The sequence below is a fragment of the Cherax quadricarinatus genome, chromosome 48, assembly GCF_038502225.1.
Source record: "Cherax quadricarinatus isolate ZL_2023a chromosome 48, ASM3850222v1, whole genome shotgun sequence".
In the NCBI taxonomy this organism is placed as follows: Eukaryota; Metazoa; Arthropoda; class Malacostraca; order Decapoda; family Parastacidae; genus Cherax; species Cherax quadricarinatus.
The window spans coordinates 26,132,433-26,155,833 of NC_091339.1; the positions used below are offsets into that span (position 1 = coordinate 26,132,433).

The following is a 23,401-nucleotide window of genomic DNA, read 5'->3' on the forward strand; positions in this document are numbered from 1 at the left end:
ACAATTACATCTACCTGACCACATTTTTTTGTATCCTCCACCTGCTGCTCTCTCTCCCCCCCATCCAGAGCTCTTGCAATCATACACATTCTTAAAACTAAATACAGAATATTAGTACGTCACTTTCTTATCAAACTCATTCCGTCTCTCTCTCTCTCTCTCTCTCTCTCTCTCTCTTGCGTCACTGCTTCTCTTATTTCATGATACACGTCATAATCAACTCTCGCCTAGACAGTCTCTTCTCCAAGGTTATTAGGTTCAGTTCGCCCAGCCCGTTCTCAAAGCGCATCCTTCAGTTTCTGGGACTAGTTTAATTGCAAATCTTCTGACTGTTTCGATTTTTTTTTTTGTGGATGCTGGAGCCGTGAAATCTTTGGCGTTACAAACCAGGGCCACAACCTAATCTAGTACAACTACTATTCAGCACCTAAAACTACTACTACCACAACTATCTACTATCACTACTACTTGTTTTTTGTTGGGGTTGCTAACGCAATTCCAACAAAAAACTTACCCCGTGCCCTTAACCATTATTACGAGGAGACGAAGCCTGCTGATAAAGACAAGGACAGTAGGAGGAGGGTCTTTCCCGACCTGTTGTCTCCCTGTTGAGGTAGGGGTCCTTCCCGACCTGTTGTCTCCCTGTTGAGGGAGGGGACCTTCCCGATCTGATGTCTCCCTGATGAGGTAGGAGACCTTCCCGACCTGTTGTCTTCCTGTTGAGGTAGGGGACCTTCCCGACCTGTTGTCTCCCTGTTGAGGGAGGGGACCTTCCCGATCTGATGTCTCCCTGTTGAGGTAGGAGACCTTCCCGACCTGTTGTCTTCCTGTTGAGGTAGGGGACCTTCCCGACCTGTTGTCTCCCTGTTCAGGTAGGGGACCTTCCCGACCTGCTGTCTTCCTGTTGAGGTAGGAGACCTTCCCGACCTGTTGTCTCCCTGTTGAGGGAGGGAACCTTCCCGACCTGCTGTCTTCCTGTTGAGGTAGGAGACCTTCCAGACCTGTTGTCTCCCTGTTGAGGGAGGGAACCTTCCCGACCTGTAGTCTCCCTGTTCAGGTAGGGGACCTTCCCGACCTGTTGTCTCCCTGTTCAGGTAGGGGACCTTCCCGACCTGTAGCCTCCCTGTTGAGGTAGACCTTCCAGACCTGTTGAGGTAGGAGACCTCCCAGACCTGTTGAGGTAGGAGACCTCCCAGACCTGTTGAGGTAGGAGACCTCCCAGACCTGTTGAGGTAGGAGACCTCCCAGACCTGTTGAGGTAGGAGACCTCCCAGACCTGTTGAGGTAGGAGACCTCCCAGACCTGTTGAGGTAGGAGACCTCCCAGACCTGTTGAGGTAGGAGACCTTCCCGACCTGTAGTCTCCCTGTTGAGGTAGGAGACCTCCCAGACCTGTTGAGGTAGGAGACCTCCCAGACCTGTTGAGGCAGGAGACCTCCCAGACCTGTTGAGGTAGGAGACCTCCCAGACCTGTTGAGGTAGGAGACCTCCCAGACCTGTTGAGGTAGGAGACCTCCCAGACCTGTTGAGGTAGGAGACCTCCCAGACCTGTTGAGGTAGGAGACCTCCCAGACCTGTTGAGGTAGGAGATCTCCCAGACCTGTTGAGGTAGGAGACCTCCCAGACCTGTTGAGGTAGGAGACCTCCCAGACCTGTTGAGGTAGGAGACCTCCCAGACCTGTTGAGGTAGGAGACCTCCCAGACCTGTTAAGGTAGGAGACCTCCCAGACCTGTTGAGGTAGGAGATCTCCCAGACCTGTTGAGGTAGGAGATCTCCCAGACCTGTTGAGGTAGGAGACCTCCCAGACCTGTTGAGGTAGGAGACCTCCCAGACCTGTTGAGGTAGGAGACCTCCCAGACCTGTTGAGGTAGGAGACCTCCCAGACCTGTTGAGGTAGGAGACCTCCCAGACCTGTTGAGGTAGTAGATGTTGCAAAAACCAATATTCCAAAATACACCAGTAATAAGTTTGAAGGATTCTGAAGTTTCATTTTCAAATTATTTTGTCAGTAATATTGCATTCGCAAATTATTTTGTCAATAACAATGAAAAACTGGCGCTTACACAGCCCAAAAATAAAATTCGTTCACATAGATACACCAGAGTTTAAGCTTTGAAACCAATCCTCCCCCCCCCCCCCGAAAAAAATAAAAATCCATAGATACTGCCTGGAAACTTAACTTTATCACAAAATTAATAAATTATAACATATACAAACCAAAATCAATGTGAAGCTTCATTAGAGAAAATACAATTCCCAAAAGTTTGAAACCAACCAGAAGATGCGCCCCTAAGTTCTTATTGGTCTTAAACTCTGATGCACCAGAAGACATCAGTTGCTTGAAGCTGGGGACAGAGTAACAGAGTTTTGAAGAAAGCCAGGAAGAACAAGAGAGGGGAGAGAAGTCAGAACTGCAGAGAGTCCCTGGTGGACTACAACTTTGGTAAGAAACCGAGAAAGCATACTGGGAGTACCAAAGAGTCTAGACATACATCTTAATCCAATTTCCATCAATAATTTGCCCCTTACCTGTATAGAGAAATTTGTGAATTATATTCACGGTAGTAATTAAGTTTCATAAAAGGATAAACATTTAAGTTCCATCAGGTGTTTTTCCTAACTCTCATCACCTTGATTCCCAAGTCCCTTGTTTATTATATTTTCTATTATTATAATAAGATTATATTTAGAAGGGAAGAGTGATTTAGGGATTTGTGGATAGTGGTGAGCCAGTGCAATGATTAGCAAATGACCCGAGTGAAGGTAATTACTCTGGCTAATTATATTAGCAATAATTAAGTCACCAGTGGATTTAGGGTGATATCTATTATTGGTCTGAAAACATGCTCTTTAATTAACCAATGTTTAATAGAAAATCCATTACGTATCTGTCTTGATATCTTAGCCTAAGAGAACTAATAGAGCATTAAATAGTGAAGGTGAAGGATTGGAAAGTATACCTGAGGGCAAGGTATGATGGCATCTTGGTAAACATACCTGAGGGCAAGGTATGATGGCATCTTGGTAAACATACCTGAGGGCAAGGTATGATGGCATCTTGGGTAACACAGCCGTGTATAACCCAGCATGGCGTGTGGGGCACATACCTCCGCCACTGGGTATGTCTTTCAAGGCGGCGTTTACTTGCGAATGTGCTGTTAAACACCTGAAGGTCTCCTTTCTTGAATATTCTGATAGAACCTGTCTAAAGGACGCAGCGGATTGCTTGTATTCCTTCTCCAGTGCACAGACCAGTGTGGCTACTGCAATAGTTACCGCTGCTACGCTGCAAACACCAACTGAAGATAAAGCCATTTTATATACCGAGTTTAATATGAATTACGAAGCAAGTTCCTGAACAGCAGGGTTGTGATGCTTACGCAGGACAGCATGCAGCCAGCGCCAACAGTCTCACTGATTAAATCGTCAACAGGAACGCCACGGGAGTGATGATCTCCAGAGCCCATGTGCCAGACCAGGCCTCAAACGGGGCATAAACTGGGTGACATTTAAACTATACATCACTAGGAACGATATGAAGTAATCCTTAAAAACCTCACCGCGATTAGGAGACAGAGGATCGAGCCTTCATTACTACTACACGGGTAGTGCTATGCATAACTAGTACTAGTACTTCTACTAATAATAATGGTTTGACGTTTTAAAGAAAGACTGAGGGGGGATGAGGAAACGGGAGGTCAATTTCCACACACAGTTTCAGGAATAGGTAACGGACGGTACAACCTGCCACGAAAGCTGACGAAAGGAAGCCTGATCTGAGCTCGTGCCGCCGGAACTACAATCAATGGAACGATCTACAGGTCCTCTACAGGTAATGTAATCAAGAGGCTGGATAAGGAGGCGAGTATCGACCCCACAAACAACTCACTAAGTACAAATCAGTGAGTAGAAACTGATGAAAAGAAACTGATGAGTATAAATGGGCAAACAGATAGCGAGTTACCAGGTAAAACTACCCCGGTGACGTCCCTCACATCTCTAACCTGCCCCGTGCTGCACCACGTAAATAAGATCTTTGTCTCAATAAATGACTTATAAATTAATGGACGGTGTAAACTCGATGGGAAGCAGGGGAAAAAAACAGGCGAACATTGCATCACAGTGCTGGGAGTAATAATGGTCGAGTGCCGGCCTGCCTCCCTAGCAGAATGCTTTTCTAGTTAGCAGGCAGACTGGCTGGATGACTGACTAGATGTCGAACACGTTGAGTGACTGGCTAGCAGGCAAAATGCCTGGCTGTAAACCCTGTTCAAAATTCATGATCATAAAAATTAAAACCACATACACCACTACCAAGTAACAATCAAAAGTGGTCGGGCTACTTACCTTCTATTGCCTAGTCCTTCACGCCTCCTCCGCTACCCCACACCTTCACCCATTTTCTACTATTCGTCTTTCTTCCTCCCCCTCCTTACCAGGGCTTTGGTCACATTTCGCCTCGCTGAGTGGCTGGCTAGCAGGCAGACTAGCTAGTTGACTGACCGCCACAGCGATCTTGGCTGAGGCAGTAATGTGAACATGAGAGAGGGAGAGGGAGAGAGAGGCAGAGACAGAGAGACAGACAGACAGAGAGACAGACAGAGACAGAGAGAGAGACAGAGAGAGAGGTGACCTCGTAAATCTTGCATCTCGTGCCATGAACGTGTTTGGTAAACCAGTTACCGTATTGGGCGGCGGGGAGCCTTAATTCCCACCCCATTAGGCTTTCAAGCCAGCCTGAAGTGGGTGGGGCCCTCTCAATCCAGACTGGGGTGGGTGGGGCCCTCTCGATCCAGACTGGGGAGGGTGGGGCTCTGGTGCTCTTGGTGGGTAAGGCACAAGAATTGTGGGTAGTGGGCTGGGCAAGACAAGGGTAGATACCTGAAAGATGCTTCCGGGAGTCAACGCCCCTGCGGCCCGGTCCCGAAAAAGGCTTCCTGGAGAATGAAAGCCTGATTAACCAGGTTGTTACTGCTGGCCGCAAGCATCCCAACATATGAGCCTCATTATAATCATGGGGGAGCGCTAAACCCGTACGATTATACAGCGCACTGGGGGGGGGGGATGGAAGGTATTCAGGGCACCGGAGCACAGATCCAATTCCCTAGATCAAGAGCCCCTCACCAACGTCAAGGAACCTCCCTTGAGAGGAGTATACCTGGAGTCTGGTTGGTCAGGCACTGATCTGAGGAACTTGTCCAGTTCCCTCTTGAAGACTGCCAGAGGTCTGTTTGTGGAAATGGGTTCGTGGAGATGTGATGGTTGGAGTTAAACACAGTCGTTGGATGTTAACACATATATTAGCAGTGTGAGAGGGGAGAGCCCAAACTGCCTGTCCTGTTTCTACGCCTATGCTTGGATTATTATTATTATAATCAAAAAGAAGCGCTAAGCCACAAGGACTATACAGCGTCCTATGCTTGGAGAACTGAGGACGAGGTCGAGCGCGCAGCGCTCACAACAGCATCACGTGACGTCACACATGCTAGTCACTGAGCCTACTGAAAGGGAGCCTAAATATATGCATGGATGATACGATCTACAATATACTACACAAGTATAAGTATGGGGAATTCAGTAGCTATACTGACATGTTGGTAATTCTCCTCATGCAACGACAGAAGGGCCTTGAAGAGTCGGGGATCTCTGACACTTAAAGAGTTCTTAGTGGACTCATTGTGCCCCTACTTTTTATTGGCTGTACTCTGCACCGCCTGCCAAGTCTCTTGTTTTCACAAGCAGTGATTCAGATGGGCAAGTTTGGGACCAGATCCTCTTAAGATTTATTATGATTATTAAACTCATGAGGGGAACGCCCATTGGGGTCACACAGCTCCTGGAGAGATGGAAGGTGTTCAGGCTTAATTCAAAGAACTGGATTACTGGTTCAATTCCTTAGATCAAGAGCCCCCTCGCCAGCATCAAGGAAGGTACCTTGATGCTGGCGAGGGGTGTAAATTACGAAGTATATACTTTGCTAAGTTCCAAGGAATACTGTTGAAAAGACTTCAAAGTAGTTCCAGTAGTTCTGGTGTTTTATTTAGGGATGGGACGATACCACCATTTTTATCGATATCAATTTTCAATTTCAAGCCGATTCAGACACCATCAAAACTGCTACCAATACCGATACTTTGGCACATCCCTAGCACCAAAGGTATATATTATTATTATTATTATAATCAAGGGGGAAGCGCTAAACCCGGAGGATTATACAGCGCCTGGGGGGGGGGGATGTGGAAGGCATTCAGGCTTAATTCGGGGAACTGGAGCACAGATCTAATTCCCTAAATCAAGAGCCCCTCACCAACATCAAGGAACCTTCCTTGAGGGGACCAAAGGTATATAGGCAGTGAAAGTTCTGTGTTTTCTAGCTCAGCAATCTCTCTTGCATTAAAAGGAGGCGTTAGTATACGGCAGCATCCCAGAGAACAAGGGAGCATCATTGTTTAATGTCTAAAACATACTAATCTCTATTGTAAGTTTCCACACTGAGCTATCTTACATCGAGTGATACAAAACATCTGTGTACTTGGATTCTGAGTAACAAAACACATACACACGTAATAGTTACCGGGTAGGAGACAGCAGGTAACGTGACCCAGGTGGGACATGGTAGCTGACGTGACCCATACCCTCCTCTTGGACCAGAAGTAAACAAAAAAAGAAAGAAGACTGGGAGAATTCCGAGTCGACTAGCCACGCACCTGAAGGTACGAATGCTAGAGCACAGGTGGCGCTGACATGCACTCACCATATGACTTCACAAACGGCGGAGATAGAGAAACATATACGTCCTGAAATCAAGCTAAAACGAATACCTAATCTCAAATCTCACATTAAGTGGGTGCAGAGTTGCTGCTATGACTGTCCGATGCCCGATTCTGATTAGGACATAATCATAAAAAAATTGTTTCTTAAATTGGAGACCGTATAAAATTTCCTAAAATGCTAAGATACAGTGGAAGATAGGATAAAATTCTTTGGCGGGCCGGATATGGTCCGAGGGCCATATTTTGGGCTAGAGCATTCTTGTACTCTTGGTAGGCGAAGACATACTGGGTGAGACCCAGTACCCTGAGTGGCGAGAATGATACAAATTGCAGATGCAAGCCAGGGTGAGAGGGATGGTGCTAAGCAAGATAACAAAGTGTATCAATTGAACTGGTAATCATATACGAGAGAACTGGTGAGAAACCAGGCCGAGGGCACGATAATCCCCGCAAGTACTTCTAGATAGAAATTACATAGTTCCTGATATATTAATAATATATCATTGAAGGATAGATTGCTATAGTTTATGTGTACATGACTGTCCGTAAAGTGTGTAAAGCACTGACCTTTCTGTGTACATCACTGGCCTTACAGCTTAATACAAGTGACCTCATAAACTGTGTTGATAACTAATATAGGGTAACCACAAATATCAAGGTGTAATCCAACACAAAGAGATTCAAGAGTAACTATATCAGGAGGGGCCTTACAGGCTAGTAATTTCCTTGTGAAAATTATCGTTGTTGTTCGCTCTTAGTGATTAAGTTCTTAATATGGCAAAAGACAATTACAGACTCCCAAACATCCGCCGAGGAAAGACAAAGATAGTTTGGTTCTTTTGACTAAATTAGGCAGCCATTAAGTTGTTTGCAAGAGGGGAATGAGCAAGGTGGGTGAATAATGTAGTAAATAATGGCTGGAGTAAAGCTCACTCATTCCCTGACCTCCCTTCAGGGAAGGTGTCTTCATGCTGCTGAAGGACTCTTCATCAAAGGAACTGGAGTCACCCTCCCTTTCCCCAGGCACTGTATGACCCTTATGCCTTAGTACTGCCCCGTAATAATAATAATAATAATAATAATAATAATAATAATAATAATTCAGAAGCAGCAGCATATGTAAATCAAGTCTGCTGGAATATTTTTTTTTCCACTCTAGGTATTAGTGAAGTGAATTTTTCCGGTCATTACCACTACAACCATCCTACCACCACCACCACCATCATCATCATCCCCACCACCACAAGAACAAATGAGCCGAACAAATGAATGAAAAAATAAACAGATGAATATTTAACTTTCTAACAGACTGAAAACAAAATGTAAGAGAAAACAGTTAAGTCAGAGGTTGCCACAGTGAAAAGCTGTGTTCCCCAAGGCATCCTTTTCCTCGTTCTCATTTCATTTCCGACACAGACAGGGACATAAATCACAGCACCCTATCATCTTTGCAGAGGATACCTGAATTTGTATGAGAATTACATCCACTGAAGACACTACGAATTTCCAAGCGGATATAGACCAAATCCTCCAGATAGCCGCAGAAAACAATACGAAGTTTAATGAGGTCAAACTCCAGTTACTGCGTATGGAAAAACTGAGGAAAGAGAAACTAGAACGGCGTATACAAAAATAACTATAACATCGAAATAGAGGGAAAAAAATAACGTGAAGAACTTTGGGGTGATAATGTCAGAGGATCTCACTTTCAAGGACCACAAGTGTCATCCTCATAACCGCGAGGTAAATGATAAGATGAAAAGAATAGGATGATCACCAGCGGACCGCTAGCTGTCTTCAAGCAGGAACTTAATAAGTTCCTTTAGTAAGTTCCTGATCAGCCCGTCTGGGGTTTGTATGTCGGACCGCGTGCGGCCAGCAGGAACAACCAGATGGATCAGACTTTGATAAACCAAAAGGCCTGGTCTGGAGCCGATCCGCTAGGGCCCTGACTCCCGACAACATTTTTAAGGTATCCTTCACCTGCTGCAACAACCCCTCACCACCACCACGACCTAGGACGGGGTTGGCCTGGGATAAGTAATCTTGACAGATGACAGTTCCCAATAACAGTAACTCAGCTCTGCTAGAATAAAACTTTGAGACTCTTAGCTACTGAACTTTTAATAGAATATTTTACAATATCTTCATTGCCCTACGCAAGTCTACCAGGTCAGGATGACAGATTTCAAAACTATGTACATACATGACCCATCCTGTGTGAGGGAATATGACAGGCAAACACCTATATTTACCCCACTATGTAATTATCATATAAAATAGGGTAGTAACACATTACTGACGTACTCAATTTTGATAAATAAAAAATAAACAGCCCTCGAGCCTCAGCACCACCCCACTGACATTACCCCATCTCCTACACCCACACCCCTGCCCCACAAGCAGCACCAACAGCCCTCAGAGGGATGGGGGGGGGGACAGCCTACCCAACAATCTTGCCTCACTAATGCACTCTTGCCTACACTATCTGCCAGCTCGGCCCACCACAATTACCCAGTTGGTGTGGGGGGTGTCGGGATCTTGGAGGAGGGGAGTAGAGATGCTGGGGTGTGTGGGGGTGTGGAGGGACAGAGGTGTGGGTGCTCCGGAGCTAGGGGTGCATGGCTGTGGGTATCTTCTTTTGTAGATGATACTAGAAACTGGATTACAGTCAACCAAGTTTTCCAATAGGCAACAGAAAAAAACATGGAAAACTTGAAGAAATAATAACTAGAACGGAGTATACTATAAACTTAACCATACATAATGCGAGAAAGTAGTGTGAAGGACTTGAGAGTCTTAATATCAGAGGATCTAGCCTTCAAGGATCATAACAGTGTCACTATCACATCTGCGAGGAAAATGATAGGATGGATAATGAGAACTTTAAAAAAAAAAATGCCATGGCAGTAATGATCCCTTTTAAATCACTTGTTCTCTCTAGGCTGAAATACTGCTGTACACAGATCCACTGAAGGCCGGTGAAATCGCAGATCTACATAATGTACAGAGAACCTTTAGTGCACATATATGTTCAGTCAAGTACCTTACTTACCTTAATTAACTGACCTATACTCCCTGGAGCGCAACTGAGAGAGAAATGCATCATAATCTACACCTGGAAAAATTCTAGAGGAACTGGTCCCAAATCTGCACACAAAAATCACTCCCTCTGAAAGTAAAAGATTAGACAGACGGTGCAACACACACACAATGAAAAGTAGGGACCCCCATGAGTACACTAAGAGAAAACACAATAAGTGTAGGGGCCAAGACCGTTCAACAGCCTCCCATCAGGTACATAACAATAAAAATGCTTTCAAATGAGCTGATGTAGGTAACAGCTCTTAGCTTGCCAATAAAGTTAGGAATCCTTAATCTGTAAATAGCTTGTCAATAAAGCTAGGGATCCTTAACCTAACCTTGTCAAACCCTGTGTAAAAAAAAAAAAAAAAGGCAGCCAGGAGCCAACAGGTTCCTGGCTGCCTTCAAGAGGGAGATGGACAGATACCTCAAGTCAGTACCCTATCAGCCGGGCTGAGAGGACACTGACTTTAGTTATTTGAATTATGTGCGGCCAGCAGTAACAGCCTTGTTGATCAGGCCCTGATCCACCGAGAGGCCTGGTCAAGGACTGGGCCGTGGGGGCGTTAACCCCCAGAATACCCTCCAGGTAGGTAGGTATTGTGGAGAGCAGCGGTAGGGTTGAGGGACGGGGTGGGTGTGGTGGGGTGTAGATGACCCACCAACATTGTGGTGTTTCTACCACTGCGTCATCCCCGCCTTCCTCATGCTATAATGACCACACAAGTTTTTCTCATTACCTTTGTTCATGTTTACTACCTCTACCCTTCCCTCCCTCCCTCCATTCCCCCATATCTCTCTTTCTCTCCCTCTCTCCAGCCTAGAAATATCTATCTTCAATTTGTCTCCTGCCCTCCTTCTCTATTCCCTTCTCCCCATCTTTGCCCTGCTTCTCTCTCTTTCCTTCCCCCTTCTCCCCTCTCTGCTCTTCCCAACATCAAATGTAATCAGCCTTGCCTTACCTAGCACACTCAGTTGGGCCAAATGTCAGCCCCGTGCCACATCGGATGCTATTTTAAATCAGTGGGAACTTTAAATGATAATGAGTGCGTGTTGGGACCACCAGCGTTTAGTAGCGGGAGGAAGGGAGAGAGGGAGGGAGGGAAGGAAGGAGTGTGGGCGGGTATGAGGGAGGGGGGGAGGGAGGGAAGGATGGTGGGACGGAGGGAAGCAGAGAGTGCGTGTACGTTGAAACAATAAGTATTTAGTAGTAGAATGAAGGGAGAGGAATGGAACAGTAGAATGAAGGAAGAGAGCAGAGGGAAGGGAAAAGATGAAGAAGGCAGAGAAGATGGTGGAAGAGAAGAAAGAGGGCAGAGAGGAGTAGGAATGTAAAGAGAGGAAGAAAAACAACTGAAGGATACGAAGGCGAGAGAGAAAGAAAAATGAAGGGAGGAAATAGGATTGATAAAAGAAGAATGGGAGGAAGAGATGAACAGATGGACGGACAGAAGGATGGAAAGGGAAGAGAGGAAAGGAAGGACGGAATAACTCAAAACTAGTGACGGTGAGTAGGGGAGAGAGGAAGGAATGGAGAGAAAGAAAGAGGGAGGAGAGAAAGAGAGAAAATGAAAAGGGGCCACAGAGAAAAAACGGCTACTGGGATAGGGAGGCGGCGGGAGAGAATGGAAGAGACGCTGGTAAAGGGGGGAGGGGAAAGATGGAAGGGAGAGAGAGAAAGGGAGGAGGAGACAGAGAGGTTACAAGTTTGTAAATTCATCAAACAACCGGTTTGAGTGAATGGGGCCTCTTTCATACCATTCTCTATCCCCCTTATTCATTATCCATCTACTCCCTCCCCATGTACCATTACCCTTCTCCTCCCTCCCTCACACAAACATTCTGTTACAACGTTGCTGGCTGGAGCTGCATTGTTGTCAGTGAGAGAATGTGCAAGTGGGACTACTGGGCAGCAGTGTGTATAATTACCTATTTGCAGTTATCTACTTGAGTATCCGGGGACTGAACTCCAGCTTTGGGGCCAGCATTCAGCTCCCGTTGGTAGTAAAGCACTGAACTCAAGCTTTTGGGCCAGAATTGAGCTCCAGACACTCAGACATATATCCAGGATTATTTCATAGATCATGATTATGCTTCTTCATGCTCTATGCTTATTCAGCGAAATTAAATCTGGTTCTTGCAATCTTTTTCTCATAGTTCCGGCGGTCACTAATAGCCTGTCCAGAAACTGCATCACGCTTAGAGGACGGAGGGTCGAGCCTCCAGCACTACTTGCGCGTAATGCAGGTTAAATACTTCATGAAATACAATACAATGTAATCTGCATAGCTCTTGCTTCGCAGTCCAGCTACCAGTCCAGAGGAACATCCCTGAACTTCCTCCGGGTTTATTTTGTGTTTAGCTAAGTAGGGATTCCACACTGGTGTTGTGTACTCGTGGACTGGCCACACTTGCTGTGGGAAAATGTGATTTGGAGGATTTTTTTTTTTTTGCGCAGGCTTCCGAAGGCCATTCTCATGTTTGCTCAGCTGACATTCCTTAGTGACGTTAATCTCTTTGGGTCTCTGATTCAACCAAAACGTCTGGCATATGATATCAAGTCTCAGCTTCATCGTTTTGCCCGATACTATAAACAGCTTACCTGAAGGGAGCTCCGGGTGCCTGTAAGGAGCTTCTGCTGTTTGGTTCCAGGTGCCTGGTAGATGATCCCAGTTGCCTAGAAGCTCCAGGTGCCTGGAAGAGGCTCTAGGTGCCTGAAAGAGGCTCCAGGTGCCTGGAAGAGGCTCCAGGTGCCTGGAAGACGCTCCAGGTACCTGCAAGGAGCTCCTGGTGTTTGACTCCCGGTGCCTGATAGATAATAAAATTGCCTAGAAGCTCCAGGTGCCTGGAAGAGGTTCCAGGTGCCTGGAAGAGGTTCCAGGTGCCTGGAAGAGGCTCTAGGTGCCTGGAAGAGGCTCCAGGTGCCTGGAAGAGGCGCCAGGTACATGAAAGAAGCACCAGGTGCCCGGAAGGAGCTTCACTTCTTTGGATGAAGCGTTCTTCGCCGGCGTCGAAGCACCTCTCTTGAAGGGTTCAGGTAACAGCCTGCAGGCAGACATCACCCTCTCTTAATTACTGCCAACCCGGTGTTCAGCAGAAGGGTACGTCCCCTCTTGCTGGTCTTTCATTAAGCTTACTCCAAGACAAAAATATAATGAGTGCAGCTGAGAGAGAGACAGAGGAACAGTAAACAGGAGTGTGTGACTCACCTCACTCAACCTTCAGCTGGTAACTCACCTCACTGTACCTCCTTCAGCTGGTGGAGTATATAACCCACCTCACTCTACCTTCTTCAGTTGGTAACTCACCTCACTGTACAACCTTTAGCTGGTGGAGCCTGTAACTCATCTCACTCTACCTTCTTCAGCCAGAGGAGAAATTTTCCAGAGGGGAAACTATCACACTTTATTAAAGGGTTCAAGAAGATTAAAGTGATTAGAGAGAAGGTGGACAGCAGGTCTTGACAACAGTGTGACAGCATCCGTGAGATCTGAGATCTTTCTCGTTTCCTGAGCTAATTTACTCTAGTTTATTACAGAATTCTTTGTCTTTTCTTCTTTTTGGCTTTCTTTTATTATTTTTTCTTTGTTTTCTCCTTTTTTCTGAGCTCCTGATCAGTCGGGGGTATGGTGTGTACGTAGAACAGCGTGCAGGAAGTACGAACAGCCTAACTAAACACGGTCATCAGACAGAAGGTATGAACTGGGGCAGTGACCCAGGAGTAAACTACAGGCTCTTCTTTATTCTTCTTTATCTTTCTCTTATTATTATTGATATCACTGTTATGATTTACAAATCACAAAGAGAGAGAGAGAGAGAGAGAGAGAGAGAGAGAGAGAGAGAGAGAGAGAGAGAGAGAGAGAGAGAGAGAGAGAGAGAGAGAGAGAGAGAGAGAGAGAGAGAGAGAGAGAGTCTGAAAATGTATACACCGCCAGTCAAAAGTTAATTAAGTAAGACAATACCATGCGATCTTAGGAGGGTCCAACAAGAGGGGAAACACTGGATAAATGTGGAGAGATGGGCGGAGAAGTAATGTTATCAAAATTCCCCCCTCAAGGAAGGTTCCTTGATGTTGGTGAGGGGCTCTTGATTTAGGGAATTGGATCTGTGCTCCAGTTCCCCGAATTAAGCCTGAATGCCTTCCACATCCCCCCCCCAGGCGCTGTATAATCCTCCGGGTTTAGCGCTTCCCCCTTGATTATAATAATAATAATATCAAAATTCCACACCTAGCTCCACTTCATGGTCAGCAGAAGACAGCTTTTATTCCGATCATTCCTTTCCAGAATAATTCGAGTTTTGAACATGTTCTCATGACATTCAAACACTAATAAAGTGTAAAGTCAACTGACCATATGGAATCCTTGGCCCATACCTGGATGCTCCTTCATCCTGTTCTCTGTTTCTATATTTCATAAATATAGAGTTTAATGAATAAACAAAAGTATAGATGAGGAACTTGAACCGCGGTCCGCAAACTGGCAGTCCATCACTCTACCGTCTCAGCTACTGAGCTCATTACAACTTACCCTCAGTTCATAATGTTTACATGCTCTATATAGCTGTATTAGTATTTATTTCCGAGTGTGAGGAGTCGTGGAAACGCTTCACTTCCTTATATACAGGGTGTTTCAGATATATGGACCCAACTTCAAAGCAGTCTGCTTTGAAGTTGGGTCCATCTTTTTAAAACACCCTGTATATTTATTAACAGCAACACATTTGCATTTAAATCTGCCTCTTAGTTTTGTGGATAATAGCATCTCCAGTACTGAAAGTTGTATATTAATTACTGGAAGAAATTATATTAAGTTTTCCCACTAAGCAATATGAAAGCTGCTTCAAGACTACATATACTAATAGCTTAGGCAAAAGTAACGAACAAGTGATACAAGATGGAAAACAATCATGGGGGAGTAGAAGGATAGCTCTAGGCCTTTCGTGTTGCAATCAACATATCAAAAGCTTGCAGTGTTGCAGAAAAGAGGAGGAGGTCTATGCAAATACGATCACAGGAAGCGCTTTTGTTCAAGCAAAGACGCCTCCTGTGATCGTATTTGCTTGGACCTCCTCCTCTTTTCTGCAGCATTGCAATTTCCTGATGTACTGATTGCAACACAAAAGACCTAGAGCTATCATTCGACTCCCCCCGTGGTTGTTTTTCGTACTAATGGCTACTTAATGTTAGGAAAGGATTTTTTTCAGTGAACTGGAGTAGGTAAGAATTATTACCCTGTTAAGCAAGGTAGTATATCTCAGCCTACTATTATAATACCAATACTACTGTGTAAGAGAGAGAGAGAGAGAGAGAGAGAGAGAGAGAGAGAGAGAGAGAGAGAGAGAGAGAGAGAGAGAGCAGTGACAACTTTAGAAACCGCAGCACCATCACTACCAGAAGCAGCAGCAGCAACAAGAACAGCTGCAACAGTAGCAATTGCAACACCAGCAGCTGTTGCTGCTGGTAGTGACCAGCAGCAACAGCTGCAACAGAAGCAGCCGCGGCAGTAGAAGCAACAGTAGAAACCGCAGGAAGATTCAGTATCAATAATTGCAGTAGCAATAATCGTAGTAGTTGTTGTAGTAATGGTAGACTTGTCAGCTGAGACAATGCCAACAGAAACTTTACCCTTCCTTTCTCCCACCGGTCGACTCTCCCATCCCCCTGCCCCTTTCCCTTTATGGAAGGGGGTGCCTGGATACCAGAGAAGGCTCTTGATCAGGAAATGGAGCTAGAAAACTCCCTTGTCTTGTCTCAAACCTGATTAACGGAGCGAAACGTTGTCCCTGTGATGAGTTTCGAGTGTTTTTTCTACTCCAGGAGCTCGGCCATTGGCCAGGCTTGTTCTGTGACTTGTGTTTATCTTCATATTTTTCAACAACATGCCACTGAATCAATAATAATAATAATAATAATAATAATAATAATAATAATAATAATAATAACAATACCCCTATAATACTCATTATCCCCACCCTCACCAACAAACCTGCAGCCAATCGCGTACTGTCCCCGCTTTATTGCGGACATAAATCACAAACGTAAGCACTTGTTGGGTTCCTTGTCAAGCTTGTTAGCGTGTTTACTGAGTGTCGCTGCCGCCGCCACGCTGCCCACCATCCCACAACCATCGTCACCTTTATATATAAGGAGAATTACCTTCGTATGTTAGTGTGACTTGTAAAGGATCCAAGTCGGACCGAAACGTCGTCATAAGTTTCCCTCTCCTATGTGGGGGTTATTTGTCTAGTGTACTAAGAGTGCCCCATATATATATATATATATATATATATATATGTATATATATATATATATATATATATATATGTAATATATATATATATATATATATAATATATATATGTATATATATATGTGTATATATATATATATATATATATATATGTCGTGCCGAATATGTAAAACTGGTCAATTAGCAAGAACTCATTTAAAATTAAGTCCTTTCTGAAATTTTCTTTTATACGTTTAAAGATATATTTTTTTCATTAATGTTAATGTAAATTTTTTTAATTTTGCACCAAAAGAATCTTAGAAAACTTACCTAACCTTATTATAACAAGAACAATTTATTTTAGCCTAACCCAACTAAATATATTTTAGATTTGTTTACAGTAATTTAATACTAAACAAATACAGTGAAATATATTTTTTTCGTTAGGTTCAGAATGATTTTGGCGAAATTATTGCATACACAAATTTTCACTTGTCCTATATTGCAAGATGAGCGTTGCTATTTAAGCCAAGATCGCAAGTTCTGCCTATTCGGCACGATATATATATATATATATATATATATATATATATATATATATATATATACCGTGAGGTATGGGTCTCTCAATGTATTTATGTTTAGTTTACCTTAATCTCTACTTAAGAGATTCAAGTATTCCTGAATGGTGGTGAAACTATAACATGCCTATGCACTCAGCCCCGGGCCCAGACTCGTGGAACTCTGTTTTCATTAAGAACTGCAAGAAACCCCTCTCGCGTGCCCTAAGTACACTATGGAGGAGGAGCTTGGACATGGGTGAAATTCCACAGTCACTTAAAACAACGGATATAGCCCCGCTCCATAAAGGTGGCAGCAAAGCATTAGCTAAGAACTATAGACCAATAGCTCTGACGTCCCACATCATAAAAATCTTTGAAAGAGTGCTAAGAAGCAGGATTGCAAATCACCTGGATTCCCAAAATCTGCACAATCCAGGGCAACATGGGTTCAGGGCAGGTCGCTCCTGCCTCTCACAACTACTGGATGACTATGACATGGCCTTGGATGCACTGGAAGAAAATCAGAATGCAGATGTAATATACACAGACTTTGCAAAAGCATTTGACAAATGCGATTATGGCGTAATAGCCCATAAAATACGTGCTAAAGGAATAACTGGGAAAGTGGGGAGATGGATCTTCAACTTCCTAACAAATCGAACACAAAGAGTAGTGGTCAACAGAGTTAAATCGGAGGCTGCCATAGTGAAAAGCTCTGTTCCACAAGGCACAGTACTCGCCCCCATCTTATTCCTTATCCTCATATCAGACATAAACAGAGATATACACCACAGCACCGTATCATCCTTTGCGGATGATACTAGGATCTGTATGAGGCTGTCATCTGCTGAGGACGCGGTTAACCTCCAAGAAGATATAAATAAAGTTTTCCAGTGGGCAACGGTAAACAATATGATGTTCAATGAGGACAAATTCCAACTACTCCGTTATGGAAAACTGGAGGAGATAATAACTAGAACAGAGTATACTACTGACTCCGGCCATACAATAGAGCGGAAAAATAATGTAAGGGACCTGGGAGTAGTAATGTCTGAGGATCTCACTTTCAAGGATCACAACAGTGCCACGATCGCACGTGCAAAGAAAATGATAGGATGGATAATGAGAACTTTCAAAACGAGAGATGCCAAGCCCATGATGATCCTTTTCAAATCACTTGTTCTCTCTAGGCTGGAATACTGCTGTACATTAACATCTCCATTCAAAGCAGGTGAAATCGCAGATCTAGAGAGTGTACAGAGATCCTTTACTGCACGTATAAGTTCTGTCAAGCACCTTAACTACTGGGAACGCTTGGAAGCACTTGACTTGTATTCGTTGGAACGCAGGAGGGAGAGATATATCATAATCTACACTTGGAAAATCTTGGAAGGAATGGTCCCAAATCTGCACACAGAAATCACTCCCTACGAAAGTAAAAGACTGGGCAGGCGATGCAAAATGCCGCCAATAAAAAGTAGGGGCGCCATTGGTACACTAAGAGAAAACACCATAAGTGTCCGGGGCCCAAAACTGTTCAACAGCCTCCCATCAAGCATTAGGGGAATTGCCAATAAACCCCTGGCTGCCTTCAAGAGAGAGCTGGACAGATACCTAAAGTCAGTGCCGGATCAGCCGGGCTGTGGCTCGTACGTCGGACTGCGTGCGGCCAGCAGTAACAGCCTAGTTGATCAGGCCCTGATCCATCGGGAGGCCTGGTCATGGACCGGGCCGCGGGGGCGCTGATCCCCGGAATAACCTCCAGGTAACCTTTTCAGTGCTGTGTTTACGTAGGACTGCGCTCAGCAAGCACCAACAGCTTGACTGATCTGGAAATCAACCAGGGAGGGTCCTGGTTTAACACCAAGCTGTGGAGACTTTGATTACCAGAACCAAAAATAGGCAGCCAGGCAGGTTGACTGGCAGGCAGGCCAGCAGGTAGGCAGGCTTGCAGCAAGGCAGGCAGGCAGGCAGGCAGCCAGGCTGGCTAGCAGGCTAGCTGGCAGGCAGGCAATCAACCGTTATCTGGTGAGCACGTTCCTCTCTCAAGCTCTATTGTACGGATTAATAGCGCCTCAGATATTTACATTAGGGCGGGGAGTATATGTAATGAATATTGAGCACCTCAGTCTTTGTGTCCTCCCCAATGCATGGAGGGGGGTTAAAGGGATAGCAGGGGGGTACTCAGCAAATAAAGGCTTAATTTATGCCAGTTTACACAACACTGGCTTGTAAAATCACTAAATTAGAATTAAACACGAAATAAAACGCGTGTAGAGGGGTGCGGGCGGCCAGATCTAAACGCTATCAGTTATGCCTTTATGTTTTACCTGTGTTTACCTGTGGCTGGTTTCTAGGGCTCTTCTACTCCCGCAGCCCAGCTTGAGGCCAGGCTTTCCTGTTGAGTGCCTGGTCAACCAGGCTGTTTGTGCAGGCGGCCCGCAGGAACACCGCCATCACAACCTGGTTGATACGGCACCCGTACAAGGAAGCTGTCCACCTTGAAAACTTCTCTCTTCGTTCCAGCAGTATTTCTGATATCTGCTGGTAGTATGCTGAAGAAACTTGGACGACGGATATTGACACAATGTTCTCTAATTGTACCCATGGCTCCCCTGGCCCCCCTGGACCCCTTGCATCCCCCGGGTTCCCGTGGCCCTTCAGCCCCCTTCCCCCCTGAATCCTCTACTCCCCGACCCCTATGAACCCCCCCCCCCCACCGGCTTCCCTGCTCTTCACTGTGACCCTTTTCAAGAGTTTTTCTACCCTCGCGTCCTGCTTGAGGACAGGCTTCTTGTTGACTGTCTGTTCAATCAAGTTGTTACTGTTTGCTGAGCACTGGCCCACATAGCCATCACAAACTGTTCTACCCTGATCTCGGTAGAGAGATGGTGATACAAAGATTGTGGTGTTTGCACCTCCTCCTCTAACTTGCTAACAATCCGAGAAATTGAAGCTTCCCTTCCCTTACTTCTATCACCTTGATTATCTCCAAATTCTACTGATTACGTTGTATTAACCCTTACGGGTTTAGCGTTTTCCCAGAAGAGTGATGATAAAAATAATCTAACCTACCTTTTTTTCATCGTTTTCTATTTCCTTCTTTTTATGTGCTTTTTTCCTGCCTTTTCTTCAGCTTCTAATCTACTTTTTTTTCTATTAATTCTTATTTTCACTGTCGATCAATACTGCCTACACGGTGATGGTTCCAGGGATGATGGTCTCCAGCTGCCAGGTCTCAGACGAGGCCTCCAGGCTGACAGCCGCCTGATGGGTCAGTCTTAGTGCACCTACCAGTCAGAGGCTCTTCAACGTCCTGATTGTCTCACTAGAGCAGCGCAACAGCAGTTGAGTGCGCAACTCAACGTACACAACAGTTGTGGCTCCACCTGACACGACTGTGTGAATGAGTGAACAACTAAGGAAATATAACAAACACTCACAGTAGCGTAGCTGCAACATACCTCTGACCGGTTTCGTCACCATAGCAATTCGGTCCGAGGCCAGGTTTCCCTGCGGACTGCCTGTTCAACTAGTCTGTTGTAGTTAACGGTCCGACGGCCCCAAAGCCATCGCAGCCTGGTTGATCTGGCACTTAGCAGAATTCACAACCCACAATTTAAAGAATAAACTTTAGACATTTCCCGAACCACACGCGACCTGATAGCTTTCTAAGACAGACCGAAACGTCGTCTAAACTTTCTGGTCCAAACTATGTGTTAGTTGAAAAGGTAAGAGCAAGCGCGAGAGAGCAAGAGCGAGTCAGTATAGAGAGCAAGTGAGGACGCCTCAGAGAGTCGTACCGTACATTAACAAGCCTATTATTATTATAATCAAGGGGGAAGCGCTAAACCCGGAGGATTATACAGCGCCTGGGGGGGGGGATGTGGAAGGCATTCAGGCTTAATTCGGGGAACTGGAGCACAGATCCAATTCCCTAAATCAAGAGCCCCTCACCAACATCAAGGAACCTTCCTTGAGGGGACATTAACAAGCCTAACATTTCCAAACAATTAAGAGGTTTCAATCTCTCCCTCGCAACTAGATCTTACTCTCCCGTCTATGTAATTCTAAGCGCAAATTCAGAAAACAATATTTCAACTTTGCTAAGATAGTGAAGAAACTAACATACATCAACGTCTTAGAATATATATATGATGATCCCAACAGAGGCATCACCAATTACACATACAAGCAAATAGTGAAGAAAACACACACATTGCAGAACAAGCTTTTATTCGAACGTTTTGCTCTGTAAAGAGCTACAAGTTTATCGCTCTAGACAGAGCGAAACATTGTTCCAATAAATGCTTGCTCTGCAAGTGTATTTTTTTTCAATACTGTCGACAACAATACTGTTCCCATTTGGACCGAAATAAAAACAGTATGGGAAAAGGGAGATAAAGCTGAAAAGAGGAGTGGGAGAAAGGGGGCAGAGAGGAAAATGAGGAACAGAAATGAGGATAGGTTAGATTATCAACAGGAATGCAGATATAGCCTGAGTACTGAGGTCATAACTTAGAAGGTAGCCTAGTCTGGGAGAAGAAATAAGGAACCTAAAATTGGGTGAGAAAGGGAGAAATAGTTCATAGACAAGAGAGGAGACAACGCCACCTGGAGTTGAAGAAAAGTAAATATTGGCACAACAGGTGGATGGAACCGAACAACGCACTACCACAATACTGAAGAGCAACTAGAGAACAACCTTTATCTGTCAAAACGTTTCGCTGTGTTAAAACTTTATCAAACGCTTTTTTTTAAACGTGTTTTTCCTTCAATAGAGCGAAACCATAGGACGGGAAGGTGGGAAAACTCAAGATATCACGAGACGGTAACGTGAGCAGTAACAGCCATTCCGATCAGACAGGGTTTGGAGAATAAATTCTAGACGTTGATTCCAGGTAAAAGGCGGGTTGCAGCCTCGGCCGTGGCAGACAGGAGTTACGATTGTGATAAACTGGAGCTGGGAGGGTGTAACTAGGTCAGTGGGCGGATATGGGAATGACCGGACCTCTACACTCCAATGACACTCCACGCACTCACCCACACACGCAAGCATGCACGCAAGTAAGCACTCACCCACATTACGACATACAAAATCTTAAAGAGAACTAATAGTGTAGATAATGACAGACTGCTTGAATTAAGAAGACGAGAATGAAGGAGAGAGAGGTGGAAACTGAAGACAAGAGATAAGCTATAAGGATGTAAAGAAATATTTCTTCAGTCTCAGGTTGAACAGTGGAATGACTTGGATGAGGCAGTGTTGGAGGCAAACTAGGTACACAGATTCAAGAGCAGATATAATAACACTAGGGAGCAAAACATCGATGATGCCGATGAAAGTGGTCTAGGAGGCGGGTCCCGTAGTTGTCTCGACAACCCGCGAGCACAAATCATAGAGCGCTCAGTAATCTACTAGATGGAAGGACGGAGTGCATATTCCTGGAGTGCAAGAAAGTTATCAATACTCTCCCACCAGAGACTGAGGTACACTGTAAGAGCAATTATTTACAAACTCATATCTTCTTAGGGTGGGGAGTGTGGCTGTACAGTGTATGTTGCACTATTAGTGAAAGGAGGATCTAGTCTTCACCACCCCTGCGCTGAATGATTCACACAGGTTTAGCGCTTCACATAAAATAAAAACATGAAATATTCCCAAGTGGACAGACTGTATATCTTCTATACTCCTCTCTACCCTCTTCCTTTTGTAAAATTTGGTGGTACACAGTTATGATATCAATCCATCCATCTGTTGGTAAGTTTCTCATGTTAGTTCTCGATCAGCCAAGTTGTGGTGTCTACATTGTACTGTTTACTGTTAGGACCGAGAACCTGATTGATCAGGCCATCAACCAGGAGGCCTGGTCTGGGGGGCGGGCCACGGGGAGCATTGAATCCCGGAAGCCACTACAAGTAGACTACAGGAAGGTAGGATGGTAAAGTGGGTCAGGTGGGGTAGGGAGGGACGGGAAGGGCGGCAACAACCACTCAACTATATGCTCCAGTTGTCATTCAAATCACCTTGATTGGGACTGCATTAAACCTCGCCTATTGGGGTCACAGCAATAAAAAAAATATGAATATGTTTGCAGGGAAGGTAAACATAATATGTAAATAAATAATAAAATTAACAAAATTCCTACAAGAAAACTTAACCTTTAATATACCTTTGATGAATTTCGAGAATTTTCCTACTCCCGCAGCCCGGCCTTGGGTCAGGCTTGTCTGGTGCTTGTCTTGAATAAACAGAAATGATTTAGCTAACAGATGGAAATCTTGAAATTAAATGTCGATATGCGCCATTTACTGGAAATGGGAGTGATAACAGATAACCTGAAGAATAATAGCTCGTAACCTATGATATACCTTTGATAAGTTTCGAGAGTCTCACTACTCTCGGAGCCCGGCGATGGGCCAGACTTATCTGGTGCTTGCTTGGTCAATCAGGCTGTTGCTGCTGTTGGCCAGCTCCCCAACATATACATCACAGCCTGGATGATCAGGCACCTGGTGAAGATACTTGTCGAGTTTACTCTTAAAGGCTTCTCAAGATATCAAAAGCTTAACACAGAGAGAAGGCTCTGGGAGTCAATACTACATAAAAAATTTCCGATATTTTATAAATGTAACCTGAAGAAACTCATACTAGCACTAACAGCCTAACTGACCAGAACATGAACCAGCACAAATGGTCTGGGACCGGGCAGCGAGCCGATGATCAGAATCAACTACAGGTAACCTACAG

The 23,401-nt window shown here is 44.8% G+C and overlaps 1 protein-coding gene and 1 long non-coding RNA gene across 32 annotated transcripts in view; both read right to left on the minus strand.

The window, feature by feature from the left end:
* Positions 1–6,596, minus strand: part of LOC138854077 (uncharacterized) — a 29,935-nt gene extending 23,339 nt beyond the window's left edge. Inside the window, exon 1 of the long non-coding RNA XR_011393275.1 lies at positions 6,575–6,596. This is a non-coding gene — a long non-coding RNA (uncharacterized lncRNA). The remainder of the gene's footprint in view (positions 1–6,574) is intronic.
* The window catches only part of LOC128696092 (collagen alpha chain CG42342), a 672,233-nt gene that overhangs the window by 561,389 nt on the left and 87,443 nt on the right, over positions 1–23,401 (minus strand). The window lies entirely within an intron of this gene.